This window comes from Mauremys reevesii, linkage group 6, assembly GCF_016161935.1.
Source record: "Mauremys reevesii isolate NIE-2019 linkage group 6, ASM1616193v1, whole genome shotgun sequence".
In the NCBI taxonomy this organism is placed as follows: domain Eukaryota; kingdom Metazoa; phylum Chordata; order Testudines; family Geoemydidae; genus Mauremys; species Mauremys reevesii.
In genome coordinates, this window is record NC_052628.1 from 7,262,518 (window position 1) to 7,278,609 (window position 16,092).

The following is a 16,092-nucleotide window of genomic DNA, read 5'->3' on the forward strand; positions in this document are numbered from 1 at the left end:
ACAGGATCCTCTATTTATCCACAGAGCAACTACAACATGAATAGTGATAGCCCACGCTTCCCTTCCACACTGCCCTGCCAATGTGCCTCACATCTCACCTGGATGAAGTCTATCCAGGGGAGAGAGGGAAGGTCATGCCCCTATTTTGTAAAGTTAACCGGCATTAACAGTTTTGTTTTCATTGAAGAGTCCGATCAAAATAACCTAACTGAAGAGACAAGATGGACATTTTCTCTTTGTACCATTCCAAATACATACTAAGGACAAATTTGACTGAATGCAACTTGAGCAGAGGAAGAAGAGATAGAAAAGAGAGAGCGACAGACAGTGTAAGAGATAGAAGATGCATGCGCCTAACAATTTGATGCAGTTTCAACACTGATGGGAATTTTAACATCCCATTTCTAAACCTCTTGGAAAAGGCAGGCTTTACATTCAGACTAGAAACTATGGCAGAACTTGATCTTTTACTATAATAATTCTTAACGGATGCGATGCTACAGTTAGAAGAGCAAGAAAATGCAAACGAATCTAAGTCTAAGGGAAATCTTTGATTATACAATGCATTAGTCAGATCCACACTTAGATTAGAGTGATCAGTTCTGGTCATCATATTACAACATAAAATATTGAAGCACTTGACAAGGTAAAGACAGAGGAGATGAATTTGATCTTAGGCTGTGATTATATTGTATTAATGACTTCCTATCATATTACTGGCTTCTCTATCTTGTTAGAGAAAACACAGTTTGCTAATACAATGTGAAAGCAGAATTTATTTTATTTTATTTTTAAGATTTTTTTTATTAGAAGCAGCATTGATCATTATTTAAAAAATAAATGAATACAATTAGGATATATAATTCAACTGGGATGGTGTAATGCTCCGATAAATAACCTAAAACGCAAGACACTCAACCAAAGTATCTCACTCACGATCCAAATACGAAAGAGCCGTGCACAAGTGAAATAGATGGGAGAGTCTTTGAAAACGAGGGCGATGTGCCAAGAATATAATTTCATTTAATGACAGAGTGATTCGGTTACTGAAGTCTATGTAAGTTGCTCTGTGACATGCAGCAACTAAGCTGTTATAGTCCTCTCTGCCTCTGCCATTTATCAGTCAAATGGGGAGAAAGGAGAGGATCACTTAAGCAGAGTATAAGAACATAAGAATGGCCATACTGGGTCAGACCAAAGGTCCATCCAGCCCAGTATCCTGTCTGCCGACAGTGGCCAATACCAGGTGTCCCAGAGGGAGTGAACCTAACAGGTAATGATCAAGTGATCTCTCTCCTGCCATCCATCTCCATCCTCTGATGAACAGAGGCTAGGGACACCATTCCTTACCCATCCTGGCTAATAACCATTAATAGACTTAACCTCCATGAATTTATCTAGCTCTCTTTTAAAACCGGGTATAGTCCTAGCCTTCACAGCCTCCTCAGGCAAGGAGTTCCACTTGACTATGCGCTGTGTGAAGAAGAACTTCCTTTTATTTGTTTTAAACCTGCTGCCCATTAATTTCATTTGGTGGCCCCTAGTTATTATATTATGGGAACAAGTAAATAACTTTTCTGTATTCACTTTCTCCACACCACTCATGATTTCATATACCTCTATCATATCCCTCCTTAGTCTCCTCTTTTCCAAGATGGAAAGTCCTAGCCTCTTTAATCTTTCCTCATATGGGACCCATTCCAAACCCCTAATCATTTTAGTTGCCCTTTTCTGAACTTTTTCTAATGTCAGTATATCTTGTTTGAGATGAGGACACCATATCTGTACACAGTATTCGAGATGTGGGTGTACCATGGATTTATATAAGGGGAATAAGATATTCTCCATCTTATTCTCTATCCCCTTTTTAATGATTCCTAATATCCTGTTTGCTTTTTTGATGGCCGCTGCACACTGCGTGAACATCTTCAGAGAACTATCAGTGATGACTCCAAGATCTCTTTCCTGATTAGTTGTAACTAAATTAGCCCTCGTCATATTGTATGTATAGTTGGGGTTATTTTTTCCAATGTGCATTACTTTACATTTATTCACATTAAATTTCATTTGTTGTTTTGTTACCCAATCACTTAGTTTTGTGAGATCTTTTTGAAGTTCTTCACAGTCTGCTTTGGTCTTAACAATCTTGAGCAGTTTAATGATGCTCACTAAGTAGTGAAGAAGCTTTTGTGGCCCATGCGAGTGGGCTTTTTGCTGCTGGAACCAACCTGGCCATATAAGAAAGCATACTGTCGGGGGCAATTTGTATTAGCATAAGAGATGTCTGAAATGACTTGCTCAGAACCATCTCTGCTTCTATAACAGCTGGTGCTGTGATGCGCCACATAAGGCAAGCTTTGGAGGGAGGTAGCCCAGCAAGTAGGGTGGTACAGTACAGTACGCCGTACCAGTAAGCTATTTATGGCTTGTAAGGCACACCGGAAAGACACAGGAGGAGCAGAACGTGGGGCCACTGGGCAGCCTCTGGCCGGCAGCTCCTCCAGCATGGCTGTACCACCCCAGATCTTCCACGCAGCTGCGTGCCTGCGTCTCCTGTCCGGGGTCTGTACAGCAGCCCTGCCAGAGGACAGGGGTGGGGCGGTACAGCCGCGCCAGAGGAGCTGCCGGCATGGGACCACCCTGTCTTCTGGTGAGGCTGCTGTACAGACCCCGAACAGGACTCAGGAGATGCAGATGCATGGATGGGCTGGGGCTGGTGGCATGGGGCTCGGTTGCCAGCATGTCTGAAAAAAAATATTCTTTGCTGTCAGAAGGAGCTGGTTTGAAGCTCTTCTGTTGGTGATTCCCAAAGAAGGTGTGACTGTGAACTGGCTATTGTTCCAGAGAGCAAGCCCTCCTCTTCTCTTTGCAGCCCACACAGCTGTACCATGCCCACCCACTGGGAATGCTTCCCCTGACCCAGGTAACGTGGGGTGGATCAGGGGGAGGGAAGGGGAACGAACAGCACGAGGTGCCTCTTGGAACAAAGTTATTGAACTTTGGAAGATATAAGCAAAGAGTGAAGCCATCTTTGAAATTTCCATCACTAGACAGCTAGGGTTGTTTAGCATGCAGTGGCTTAGGGAGTGACCTGCTTGCATGTAGGCTGGTTGTGAATATCCCAGGTTGGGAGCCACAGTAACAAAGATTTGAGAGGCACTCAGAGTTGTAGGGCAAACGGTGAGACAACCCCTTACTGGTCTGGATTGCACCCCAAACCTTCATTAAATCAGTGCATCACTAACCCCCTGTTGCTAAAGGAGATCACTCTTATCTAATGGCTCTACCACTGAGTCTCTTATCCTCCAGCCACTAGAGGGTAACATTATATACACTGTACATAAAACAAGGACATTAAACACTGCCCTTTGACTTAACAGAACTTCAAACTTGCAGAGTTCTCTTAGCTGCCTCGTTGTCTGCCTTTTGCCCATAGTACTTCACATGTGTTGTCGTCAATTTCTTGCCAAACCATGGAGGAGTTTTGCAGCAACAGCGGAAAAGGATCCCGTTTTGAGGATGTCGTATTTCATCCGCTATTTCTGAGGATGCTACTTTTGGGGGATTTCATTTCTGGGCAAGTCATATTTCAGTGTCTGATCAGAGAAAAAAACCGCAAAAGGTAAAGAAATGGCCAGGGCAGCAAGAAGGGAAGTCGATTTTTAAAATCCTTTCAAGTGTCATAATCCTTTCAGCTTTAATGTTTATATTCACTTCTGGGTTTTGAGTTATATAGAGCTAGATTGGCAGAGCCCTTACTCAGCTGTGCAGGGGAGATAGATGGGGTATATTCCCCTGCTCAGCCCTGCACTCATGGCTACAGGCCAAACCCAAGAGTTACTCTTCCCTATGAGTGAACGGGCAGGGAAGGGACACAGAGTAGGAGGAGCCCTGACTTTACCCTTCCCTTTCCAGGTGCACAGCAGGGAGCAAACTGCCCCACGGGTGCTGTACCTTTCTTCCTCCCCACAAGGGATGGGAAGGGGAGACACTGTGTCACTCTGACTGCCAGTTACTTCTCTGATTTGCTCATAGGATTCTGCTGTGCCATGCCACCACGTATTCAAGACAGAACGTGAAAAGTGACTGCTCTTTACACAGTGGGCTAATTTCTGCTGCATGGCTCCGTTGCAGGCAGCTTTTTATGTGAGTAAGGTGACAGGATTTGGCTCACATGCATAGATGCCGAAACGCCCAACTGCCTGTAATAAACAATGAAACAAACCGAGCAATACAGTCATGGGGGAATAAATATTCTACGGGACTAGCCTCCAGGTCACGTGTTTAACAGTTTTCCACTCTATTGTCAATCATGTGAATCTTTTAGAGTGAGGGCAGACATTTTTATCGCACTTTCTGTTTAGCATTGGACATCTGAAGTGGCATAGCAGAAGGAATGGCGAGTTTTTAGCTGTAAATTGTGTATTGCAAAGCGAAAGCTGCATAATAATGAGTGATAAGTTTGTTTTATATTTTCATTTTTCTTCTTTACCCATGAAAGGACCAAATCATTCTGAAACCACATTAGAAGTCAATGACAAAGTAATAGAAAATGCTGACATTTGGAAATATCTCTCAGAGAAAGTTGTCTAAGTGCTAGTTCTCAGAATCTATTCCACCCATACAGAAAAACCTAGAGGCAAGAACTACAGGTGCAGGTCCTTCATTCTGAGAGAAAAATCAAATCTTGTTAATATGAGAAGGGCAGCTGCTAAGTATTTTTTCATTGCTGAAAGAGATTTTACTTTTTGTTATTCGTTATTTTGTTATCCAACCTAGACCTCCCCCGCTGCAACTTGAAACCATTACTCCTTGTTCTGTCTATGAACTATCAACCTTTAGGGCCTGAACCGCTGTGAGTTGTGAGCACATACAATTCCCATTAGCTGGAATGGGAGTTGGGACTCATTAGGAGTCATGAGTACTCCAACACCCTTCAGGATTAATCTTCTTCAGTGGTGTTTGAACTGAGAATGGACAAAGTGATTCCCTTAGAAGTGAGAACCAGACAGAATCTCTGGACAAATCTTGGAATGACCCAAACTCAGCAGGGAGAGCTGCAGACCAGAGACACTGGTAAGAGAAATACTAATAGGAGTGGGGAAGGGACCTGTTTAGGTTATAGAGGAAGAGAAAGAGAAATAACCCCAGATGCTAGCCGTGTCTTTAATGCATTTCTGGAAGCTGTTCAGATGCCACAGTGATGGATATGGCATGAGAACTTCAATAGAATAGAGTTAAAGAATAGAGTTTTGGGGTTCAGGGGGCCTGTTAGTCTCATTGGAAGGAGTGGATAGGAAGGAGAAGGTAACAAGGTGGATTTAGTACGTATCAGGAGGCATGAGGAGAGGAGATGGCTTTGAGGAAGGTGGGAGGCAGAAGAGTAGAGAGAAGTCCTGATTAGCTTCTGAATTGTGGGGGACGGAGTCATCTGAATTGGGGGGGTTGGAGAAGCCACCACACCAATTTTCTGATCCTTCTGAGATTTACCCCTTGCTAATCAGAACCTAATTTTTTAGTTTGTTTGTGAATTAGACCCCAGCAGCCATTTCCCAGCTCAGCAGCTATTCAAACCGAAAAAACACAACAAACCAGAAAAAAAAAAGAAAAGAAAAGAAAGAAATGTGTAGCGCGGTTCACTGGCAGCACTAAGAGTGGGACATATTGTTCTGCTGATTGTTCCTTTAAGCATGGATAATCATGTACAATGATGTATTCACTTTAAGAGGATTCTCCATGTGGAAAATGTTCTTGAAAGGTTTAAACACCGTGAACGATCCAAAACTCATCACAGTGCCACGGGAGCAGGGGCAACTTAGAAAGCAGCTATAAAAAATGAGGGAGAGAGCACAAGAGAGGAGAGAGCTTTGCAATTTGATGCAGGTAAGATATAGGATATTCTAAGTAGTGATGAGCATCCTGGATTGATGCACCGAAGGTTAGGCTGTTTCTTGGACAATGGAAAACATCTTTCAGAACGGTCTGTACAAGTGATTAGAAGTCTGGCTAAGCCCAGGGTAGCTAAAGAGGTGAGAATTCAACTCCCAGAGGGATAACTAGCAAAATAGTTTGAGATATTTAGGTGAGGCACCTAGGAACAGATGCAAATTATTTCCACTCTGTATATCATAAAGCTCCCTGAATGTTACAGCTCGTGACAGCACAGTTCAATTAAATCCCTTCTCTGTCCCTTCTCTGACATTCTTTCCCCCCTTCCTTTCTCTTTTATTTTCCTCCCATTGGTTGGAGTCAGACAGCAGCAGCAGTCAAAAAATTTAGAATCAAGGAACAGCTGAGAGAGTGCAATGAATTGAATATGCGATCCACCTCGTCTGAGGACTTTGAATTAGCAGTTGAGAGACAGTGCTTTTCATCACCACCCAGGCGTGAGGAGGTCACCCCATCTGAGGAAGATACATTTTGTACTCTCTGCATGGCTTATTTCTTCCCCACCACCTGGGATATGATGGGACGGATCCTAGGTGTCTTGTTCAGAGTTCTGAAGCACCTGGCACTCCTACACTGGTGCTTGCTCCTAAATCATAGTCTTCCCTACAATAGAGACAAGGGCTAGTCTAGCCACTCCAGTAGGGTTAAGGCCTGCTTGAAGTGCACTCCTTTTCGTTGGTACAAGGACTCCAAAACCAAGTGGTTCCATCTCACTTCTCTGTGCAAAGGGGGCAGGTTGAAGGAAATGTGGAAGTCCATGGCAATGAGCCAAGCAAATCAGTGGCCGCTGGTTTGTGGATAGTGGCTCCACCGACCAAAGGCACTGGGCAGGGAGTGAGGGATCACAAGCACACGTATTCTGGCAACCGCATCTAGTGCTCCATGTCCCGCCACCACGTTGTGGGAGGCTGGCTGACTCTGTATGACTGCTGATGGTTTGTATCTCACAAAGTATTGGGCGTGTTGTTGGTGCTTATCAAATAATAAAAATGCAGACAATACGTGTCAGAGGAAAATGCAGAATTTCCCTGGGTCAGTGACCTCCCTGGCCATTCTAAGAATCAGCACGTGGTAAAAGCAATCACTCTAAAATAGGTAGCATGGTATAGTGCTTAGCACACTGGCTTGGTACTCAGGACAACTGGGTTCTACTCACAGCTCTGCCAGTGACCTACTGTGTGACTTGAGGCAAGGCAATTCACCTCTCTTTGCCTTCCCCCCCTTTGTCCATTTTGCCTGTTTGATGTATAAACTCTTCAGAAGAGAAACTGTCTATATGTTTGTATATTGTCTAGCAAAATGGGCCTTGATCTCAGTGGGGGCCGCTCGGTGACAGCGCAGTGTGTGCATATCCAGGTCCTGCCAAAATGCAGGATAATTGGATATTCAACAAGGAGTAGCCCACCTAGAGGGAAGGACTGGCAGCATGGTTTCTGAGTATGTGTTGAGTGGCTGGCTGTTCACTCTCACTCCAAAGACACAACTTCAAATCCTAACCGAAGGGAGATAATGACTACAGAGTATAAAGGATTTGTTAGTATGTTTTCATGTGGCCAGGTCTGGAGTTTTGGTGCTTACTAAGAACAAAGGTCAAGAGTTTGCAAGAGAGTGAGGCAGCTTCTCCTGTCTGAAAGGGGTGTAAATTATTATTAAGGGCCACATACTTCTACTGAGTATTTTTCAACTGTTGATTACACATGCACTTGACTACTACTGAAGTCATCTGGGACCCATCCGCTCTTGCTCACTGGGCAGAGGAGCTGAGCTGGCTCAGGGCATGTTATACTGTTGTACCGCTGCAGGGTGTTAGTCGATGTGTGGGCCTGGTGGGTCAGCATCCTTTTGGTGGAGAAATCAGTGACATCAAGAGACTAAATACAGTCAAGTGCAATTTATTTACACCAGTGGTTCTCAATCAGGGGTACGTGTACTTCTGGGGTTATGCTGAGACCTTCCAAGGGGTACATCAACTCATCCAGCTATTTGCCTAGTTTTACAGCCGGCTACATAAAAAGCACTAGTGAAGTCAATACAAACTAAAATTTCCTACAGATAATGACATGTTTATACTGCTCTATAGACTATACACTGAAATGTAAGTACAATATTTATTTTTCCAATTGATTTATTTTATAATTTTATGAGAAGCAATTTTTCAGTAATAGTGTGCTGTGACACTTGATATCTGATTTTGTAAGCAAGTAGTTTTTAAGTGAGTGAAACTTGGGGGTACACAAAACAAATCAGACTCCTGAAAGGGTACAGTAGTCTGGAAAGGTTGAGAGCCACTGATTTACACATATAGACTAGTCCTTGAACAGAGGTGCTTACAAACAGCATTTAGCCAATGCCCTTTTTCAAAGCTCTCAGGCCAAACACCAAAACACACTTCCCAGGAAGAACAGACTTCAATTAGAGAGACTAAGGGCTAGTCTACACTTACCAGCCGGGTCGACGCGGTGAGTTCGACTTCTCGGAGTTCAAACTATCGCGTCTCATCTGGACGCGATAGTTCGAACTCCGGAAGCGCCGCGGTCGACTCCGGTACTCCACCACTGCAAAAGGCAGTGGCGGAGTCGACCTTGGAGCCGCGGACTTCGATTCCGCGGCGTCTGGACGGGTGAGTAGTTCGAACTAGGGTACTTCGAATTCAGCTACGCTATTCACATAGCTGAATTTGCGTACCCTAGTTCGACCCCGCTTCTTAGTGTGGACCAGCCCTAAGGCAGAAAGCAAAATCCTTTGATGCTTGTCACAGCTGCTCCAAACAAAAAGATTAAAGACCAATACAAGCACTTATCCAAGAACTGAACATTTGCTCACACATTAAGAAAAATAACTTGTTAAACTTATGTATAACAGCACAACCTGGTGACTCCTACTATAACAGGACTTGTCTACTGGTTTAAGGCCAAGACAGCAAGGAGGCAGCAGGAAAGGACTTGTGTTTGAGAGGGGTCTCCCATGGCTATTCCTGGGATGGAGTGGGATAGCACCACCGGTCAAATAGGGGACATGCCTAAAGACACAATCTAGCTCATAATTTGCAAACCCTTTAGGTAGTGATTATCTATATCATGGTCTAAGACATTTTGGGTGCTAATATTATAAAATGATTAACAATTATTAATTAATTATGAATATGAATAACAGAATGCAGTGAATCCATGACCAGATACATCATGAATGATATAAGAGCATCACTGTTGTCAACTGCACTCTGTGATCATTTAGAATCTCATTGGGGTAGCACCTAGGTCAACCACCTGAGCTAAAGCAGAACCTCTGTTAGTTATTATAATTACGGGATCTATGACATACTGATGAGCAATTCTGATTCTTACCAGTAGAGGGCAGTGATTATAAGCAGATCTGGGAGCACAGTTTATAGTTAAGGTTGCAACACTTTCCATTATAAGACACTGTTTTGAGTTGTCAAACTTTAATGATTTGGGCTGAAATTTGCCATGTTGGGGGTCTGCCTTAGGCTGAATGTTTTGGGAAAGTTTTAGAAAAAAATGGTTGAGCTGTTTCTGAGAATGGAATTAGAGAAAATACATTGTGTTTTCCATTTTAAAAAATTCTTACAGCTGTTTTGTTTAGAAATTTTAGAGCCTCCACGCTTTGGAGCTGGGACTTGAAATTGGACATGGAGGTTGCTCTGGTGCCAGGGATGTGCCATATACTATTCACACGGAAAAAAAATCAAATATGGCCAATGTATAGACCTCCAAAAATCTCAGTTTGAAACTTGTTGAGAACTCAAGAGAGACTAGAACATCTATCCCATCATCCAAGATCCCCCACTGATTCCCAGTCAGTTTCTGATGCCTGATGAATTCCGATTTTCAAAGCAATTAATGGTTCAAGCCTCAGCTACATCAAGATCTGTATTTTGGTTTGTGAACCACTGCAACAATTGTGCACTTCTGGACAATGCAGATCTCAAAGCCCACGATGAAGCATTCTCTGTCAGGGATCTGGCTATGGAACAGTCTTCCAAGGCAAATTCAGAGTCTGACCATCTTCAGGAAACATTGCAAGGTCTTTCTCTTTGAGAAAGCCTTTCTACTATTAGTGATGCTCACAATTTGAAGAACATTTCTACTCCCAAACATCTACCAACCTCCATTCCCTGCACTCCTAAAAAATCCCTTACCCCAAGCAGAGAAGTCAATGAAGTCTGCTAGGGACTTAGCTATTGCTATTGTTTTATATGGAAGGTGCTCAGATACCACAGTGATGGGCAGCAGCATAAACTTATAAACTAGATAGGATACAGTTTGGTAGCTACAATCTCCAGATATTCCACCTGTACTGAGCCTAATCCATCCAAGGGCTGCAATTCTTGCTTCTGAGGCCACTGTGGAATCAGACACCAGAAGTGAGAGCAGGGTCACTGTCTTTCCAGCCCTGTCAGTCCTCCCCTGATGGCTCCTAGGCAATACAGAGGAAGAGGAGGAAACAGGCTGATTGAAATGCAGAGGTGTCAAGGATAAGGCTGTGGAGAGAGGCGGATGGAGTAGGTTGGGGAAACGGGATTGTGGACTGGCAGCTGGGTGAGGAATACTGAGATTACCTAGACAAAAAGACCGGAACTCGGGTCCAGGAATGAGAAACCGCAGGTGGCAGAGGGGGGCTCAGAAAAGACTGAGAGTAATGAGAAGTGAGGGAAAGAGGGATTGGGAAAGGAGACTGGAACTGAGAGCTGGTGGTGGAACTTTAATTGGGGGGATTGGGAGTGGGAGCCAGAGTAGGGAGGAAGATTGAGACCGGACTAAGATCTGGAGGAGGTGACTGGGAATGGCTGTGCAAAGAGACTGGAAGAAGGAGCCTGGGAGTGGGGGAGAAATAGAGGTGAGGAGTCCAGGGAAGAAAACTGGGAGTCAGACTGGAACTCAAATAAAGAGCCTAGAAGTGGTGCTCTGGGACTTGCTAGGCCAGGATACTGGATCTGGGGTGAGAAGTCAGGAGGAGGGGGGAGTTTTGTATAAAGAAAGACCTGGGAGAAAGACAGAACCGGCACATGGACATAGGCAGAAGGGTCAGGCTTGGGAGAAACAGGGGCAGAAGTGTCTGGGACCACAAGAGCAGGCTCCCCTCCAGAGCCTGGAATGGACCCCCAAATTCTTGAGTCTCACAAATACCTGAAACCCAATGGCAAAGTGTGTCTGTCGTCCCCCTTCTGGTGACTGGCTCACATAGAGGATTACAGCCTCGTATTATTATATAGCTCAGTGGTTTGAGCATTGGCCTGCTAAACCCAGGGTTGTAAGTTCAATCCTTGAGGGGGCCACTTAGGGATCTAGGAAGAAAATTGGTCCTGCTAGTGAAGGCAGGGGGCTGGACTCAACGACCTTTCAAGGTCCCTTCCGGTTCTAGGAGATTGGTATATCTCCAATTATTACCTTTATTACTCTGTTAGCACAAGTAGCAGGGGCCTATGGGGCGGATTTGAAGGTACTGACCTTGTTGATGACTCATATACAGGTCAATATGGCCCCCGCCAATACAATTTCTGTTTTTTCGGTTTGATTTCTCTATAAACCTAGAAAATTACACACCAAAAACTATGCCAGAAGAACATGACTAAGGTTTCAAAGTCAGGCACCCAAAAGTTAGGAAATGCCAGAAGGAGTGCTTAAAGACGATAAAGTCATTGCGGAGAAACTAAATGGATTCTTTGCTTCAGTCTTCATGGCTGAGGATGTTAGGGAGATTCCCAAACCTGAGCTGGCTTTTGTAGGTGACAAATCTGAGGAACTGTCACAGATTGAAGTGTCACCAGAGGAGGTTTTGGAATTAATTGATAAACTCAACATTAACAAGTCACCGGGACCAGATGGCATTCACCCAAGAGTTCTGAAAGAACTCAAATGTGAAGTTGCGGAACTATTAACTAAGGTTTGTAACCTGTCCTTTAAATCGGCTTCGGTACCCAATGACTGGAAGTTAGCTAATGTAACGCCAATATTTAAAAAGGGCTCTAGGGGTGATCCCGGCAATTACAGACCGGTAAATCTAATGTCAGTACTGGGCAAATTAGTTGAAACAATAGTTAAGAATAAAATTGTCAGACACATAGAAAAACATAAACTGTTGAGCAATAGTCAACATGGTTTCTGTAAAGGGAAATCGTGTCTTACTAATCTATTAGAGTTCTTTGAAGGGGTCAACAAACATGTGGACAAGGGGGATCCGGTGGACATAGTGTACTTAGATTTCCAGAAAGCCTTTGACAAGGTCCCTCACCAAAGGCTCTTACATAAATTAAGCTGTCATGGGATAAAAGGGAAGGTCCTTTCATGGATTGAGAACTGGTTAAAGGACAGGGAACAAAGGGTAGGAATTAATGGTAAATTCTCAGAATGGAGAGGGGTAACTAGTGGTGTTCCCCAAGGGTCAGTCCTAGGACCAAGCCTATTCAATTTATTCATAAATGATCTGGAGAAAGGGATAAACAGTGAGGTGGCAAAGTTTGCAGATGATACTAAACTGCTCAAGATAGTTAAGACCAAAGCAGATTGTGAAGAACTTCAAAAAGATCTCACAAAACTAAGTGATTGGGCAACAAAATGGCAAATGAAATTTAATGTGGATAAATGTAAAGTAATGCACATTGGAAAAAATAACCCCAACTATACATACAACATGATGGGGGCTAATTTAGCTACAACAAGTCAGGAAAAAGATCTTGGAGTCCTCGTGGATAGTTCTCTGAAGATGTCCACGCAGTGTGCAGAGGCGGTCAAAAAAGCAAACAGGATGTTAGGAATCATTAACAAAGTGATAGAAAATAAGACTGAGAATATATTATTGCCCTTATATAAATCCATGGTACGCCCACTTCTCGAATACTGTGTACAGATGTGGTCTCCTCACCTCAAAAAAGATATTCTAGCACTAGAAAAGGTTCAGAAAAGGGCAACTAAAATGATTAGGGGTTTGGAGAGGATCCCATACGAGGAAAGATTAAAGAGGCTAGGACACTTCAGCTTGGAGAAGAGAAGACTAAGGGGGGATATGATAGAGGTATATAAAATCATGAGTGATGTTGAGAAAGTGGATAAGGATAAGTTATTTACTTATTCCCATAATACAAGAACTAGGGGTCACCAAATGAAATTAATGGGCAGCAGGTTTAAAACAAATAAAAGGAAGTTCTTCACGCAGCGCACAGTCAACTTGTGGAACTCCTTACCTGAGGAGGTTGTGAAGGCTAGGACTATAACAATGTTTAAAAGGGGACTGGATAAATTCATGGTGGCTAAGTCCATAAATGGCTATTAGCTAGGATGGGTAAGAATGGTGTCCCTAGCCTCTGTTCGTCAGAGGATGGAGATGGATGGCAGGAGAGAGATCACTTGATCATTGCCTGTTAGGTTCACTCCCTCTGGGGCACCTGGCATTGGCCACTGTCGGTAGACAGATACTGGGCTAGATGGACCTTTGGTCTGACCCGGTACGGCCATTTTTATGTTCTTATGTTCTTAATTAAGGAACAACTCTGTTAAGTGGTGGTGATAGCCAGCTGCTATCCTCTGGTGTATCAGCCACTAGAGGGGAACATGACACACTTTGACAATGTGCTATATCTCCACTGCTTTATAAGTAGCTGCTCCTAACTAGCTTGCTCATGCAAGCATAGTAAGAAAACTGTGTTGTCTTTACACTAACGTTGCTTTGCTATTGCTAGTGTCTGGAGGGGGGGATCAATGGGAGTGACACACATGCATCGAAGGATGAAAATTCAACCCAAAGTTTGTCTTACTGTAACTACATGTAGAACCTGCCTTTATTCTCACAGCATTACCCCTGTTACCATAGTTACAGACGGGTTCTGGAAATGAACTTCATAATTGCTGCATATTGCATATAAACAGCTGGAGTCCCTCCTTCAATTTCACTCAGAAACAATGAAGCTACGAGAAAATGACTTTGGATTTGAATCACTGACACCAAGCCACCAGCACTGAAACATCACAAAATAAGGCAGCTGAAAAGCGAGGTGGGGGCACATTCACCCATTCAGGAGTGGGGTAAGCAAGGGGAAGTCTCTGAACGTTACCTGGCAGCAATGCTGTAAAAGCTCTGCAGTATTAATAAAAGGATGGCTTCTTCAGCCCTTATGCGAGTGAGTGGTCCTTACTAAGGTGAGTGGTCCCACTGGTTTCAATGGGAGAGAAGATGGCCAAGTGATGAAAACATTAATCTAGGACCTGGGTTTAAGTCCCTACTCCTCCACACGCTTCCTATATGACCTTGAGCAAGTCATATAGATTTCTGTGCCTCAGTTTTCCCATCTGTACAATGGGGCTAATAGCATTGCCTTACTTCACAGGGAGTAAAGATTGAGAGGCACTCAATGTGGCACTATATAAGTACCCAAGATGGATAGAATAGATGGCTTGCAGGAGTAAGCTTTTATAGGAGTCAGACCCAAAACAATGATCTCCCACCCATCTGCCCCTGGGTTCTGAAAGGATTCATACTGCAGCATTCTTTGTGGGCTGTACATTAGAAAGCATGAAACCATGCCATTCTTCTGTGCTGTGCACTAAGCCCTTACCGCCCCCATTACTATTTGATCCTTTACAAGGTTATCCTGCTACGAATTACAGTATGTAGTTAAGGAAGAAGGTTTTAATCCTTTCCTTTGTAAATGTACAATCTATTTATACAGCAGCCAGCTCCATGATACCGTGAATTTCACACAATCTGTAGCTGGGGATGACTTAACCAAGTTTCCTGGATCATATAAATCCTCCTTTATAACCCCTCAAACTTTTGATCCAAACCTTTCTGCAAATTCAACAAAGTTCCATTCATATGGGGGGAGGGGGTATAAGTGGACCACCCATTGTGACAAAAACCAACGGCAAGCTGGGAATTTACCGCTTTACTCAACCACACCACAACTAGAAAGAGAAATTCCTACTTACAAACCAGGAAGTAAAAGAGGGGTGGAGCCTGGCTTAATCCCACAATACTCTGGGCAACCCTGATAACCCCATGATGACACAGGGATTAATTTCCACATGGAAATGTTGTGTACTAGGTTTGGCCCGAAGAAAGTATCAGATGTAGCCTTTTATTTTATTTAAAGTGAATTTTGTAATGTGGTATTATACTACCATGGTTTCGGCTCCACAGTGGCTACAGTTTCAAGTTTAACAGAGTGAAAGTCACCTCTGCTATTTGCTTCAGATTTAGAGTCTCTAGGAACACATAAAGACAAAGGGTAGTGACCACACATACATTTACAAGTACACCGTCTAGTCTGTTTTACAAGTTTTATTAAAGTTACAATTAAAGTCATGTAAAAGCAGCAGAGTCTTGTGGCACCTTATAGACTAACAGATGTTTGGGAGCATGAGCTTTCGTGGGTATTCTGAAGTGGGTATTCACCCACGAAAGCTCATGCTCCCAAATGTCTGTTAGTCTATAAGGTGCCACAAGACTCTTTGCTGCTTTTACAGATCCAGACTAACACGGCTACCCTCTGATAATTAAAATCATGATTACCCAAGCATATAGAAATTCTACAGACCTATACACAAGTTACAAATATTGTTATACTCCGCGCCTCTTAAATAGTGTTAGGGTCTGATGGGTCTCTCATGGATTGATCATCAGTAGAGGGATGGTTCCTGCTGGAGTTTCCCATCGGGAGCTCAATTTTCCTAACCTGAGGACCCTCTTTTTAGAATGTGATTCTGACTATACCTAATTAACATTTATGCATGTAGTGCAGCCTGTGGTTAGGGCATGTCTTAGAAAAATGTGACTACCGGGATCTTGTAAGGAAAAAAATGATTCTTACTGTTAATTTTTTGCAATATCACCTATTGGCACACCTTTTCCCGTAATCTTCTGCTATAGGGTCATTCCTTAGTCATTTATTTATGTCAAGCATTTCTTAAGCCTATGGCTGAGTATGGCTAAAGCTAAAATCTTACAGGCCTCAGCTTGTAGGCCTTGCGTTTCAGTCCGACTTACTTAGATACCTAATGCATACTTATCCCTTCTAACTCTTAATCAAGCTTATATTTCTATAATCCTACAGTGTAACTCTATTTAGCATACAATGATTATGTATGACATAACAGGTTAGTTAATCATAACATCACACTATAAATGAAC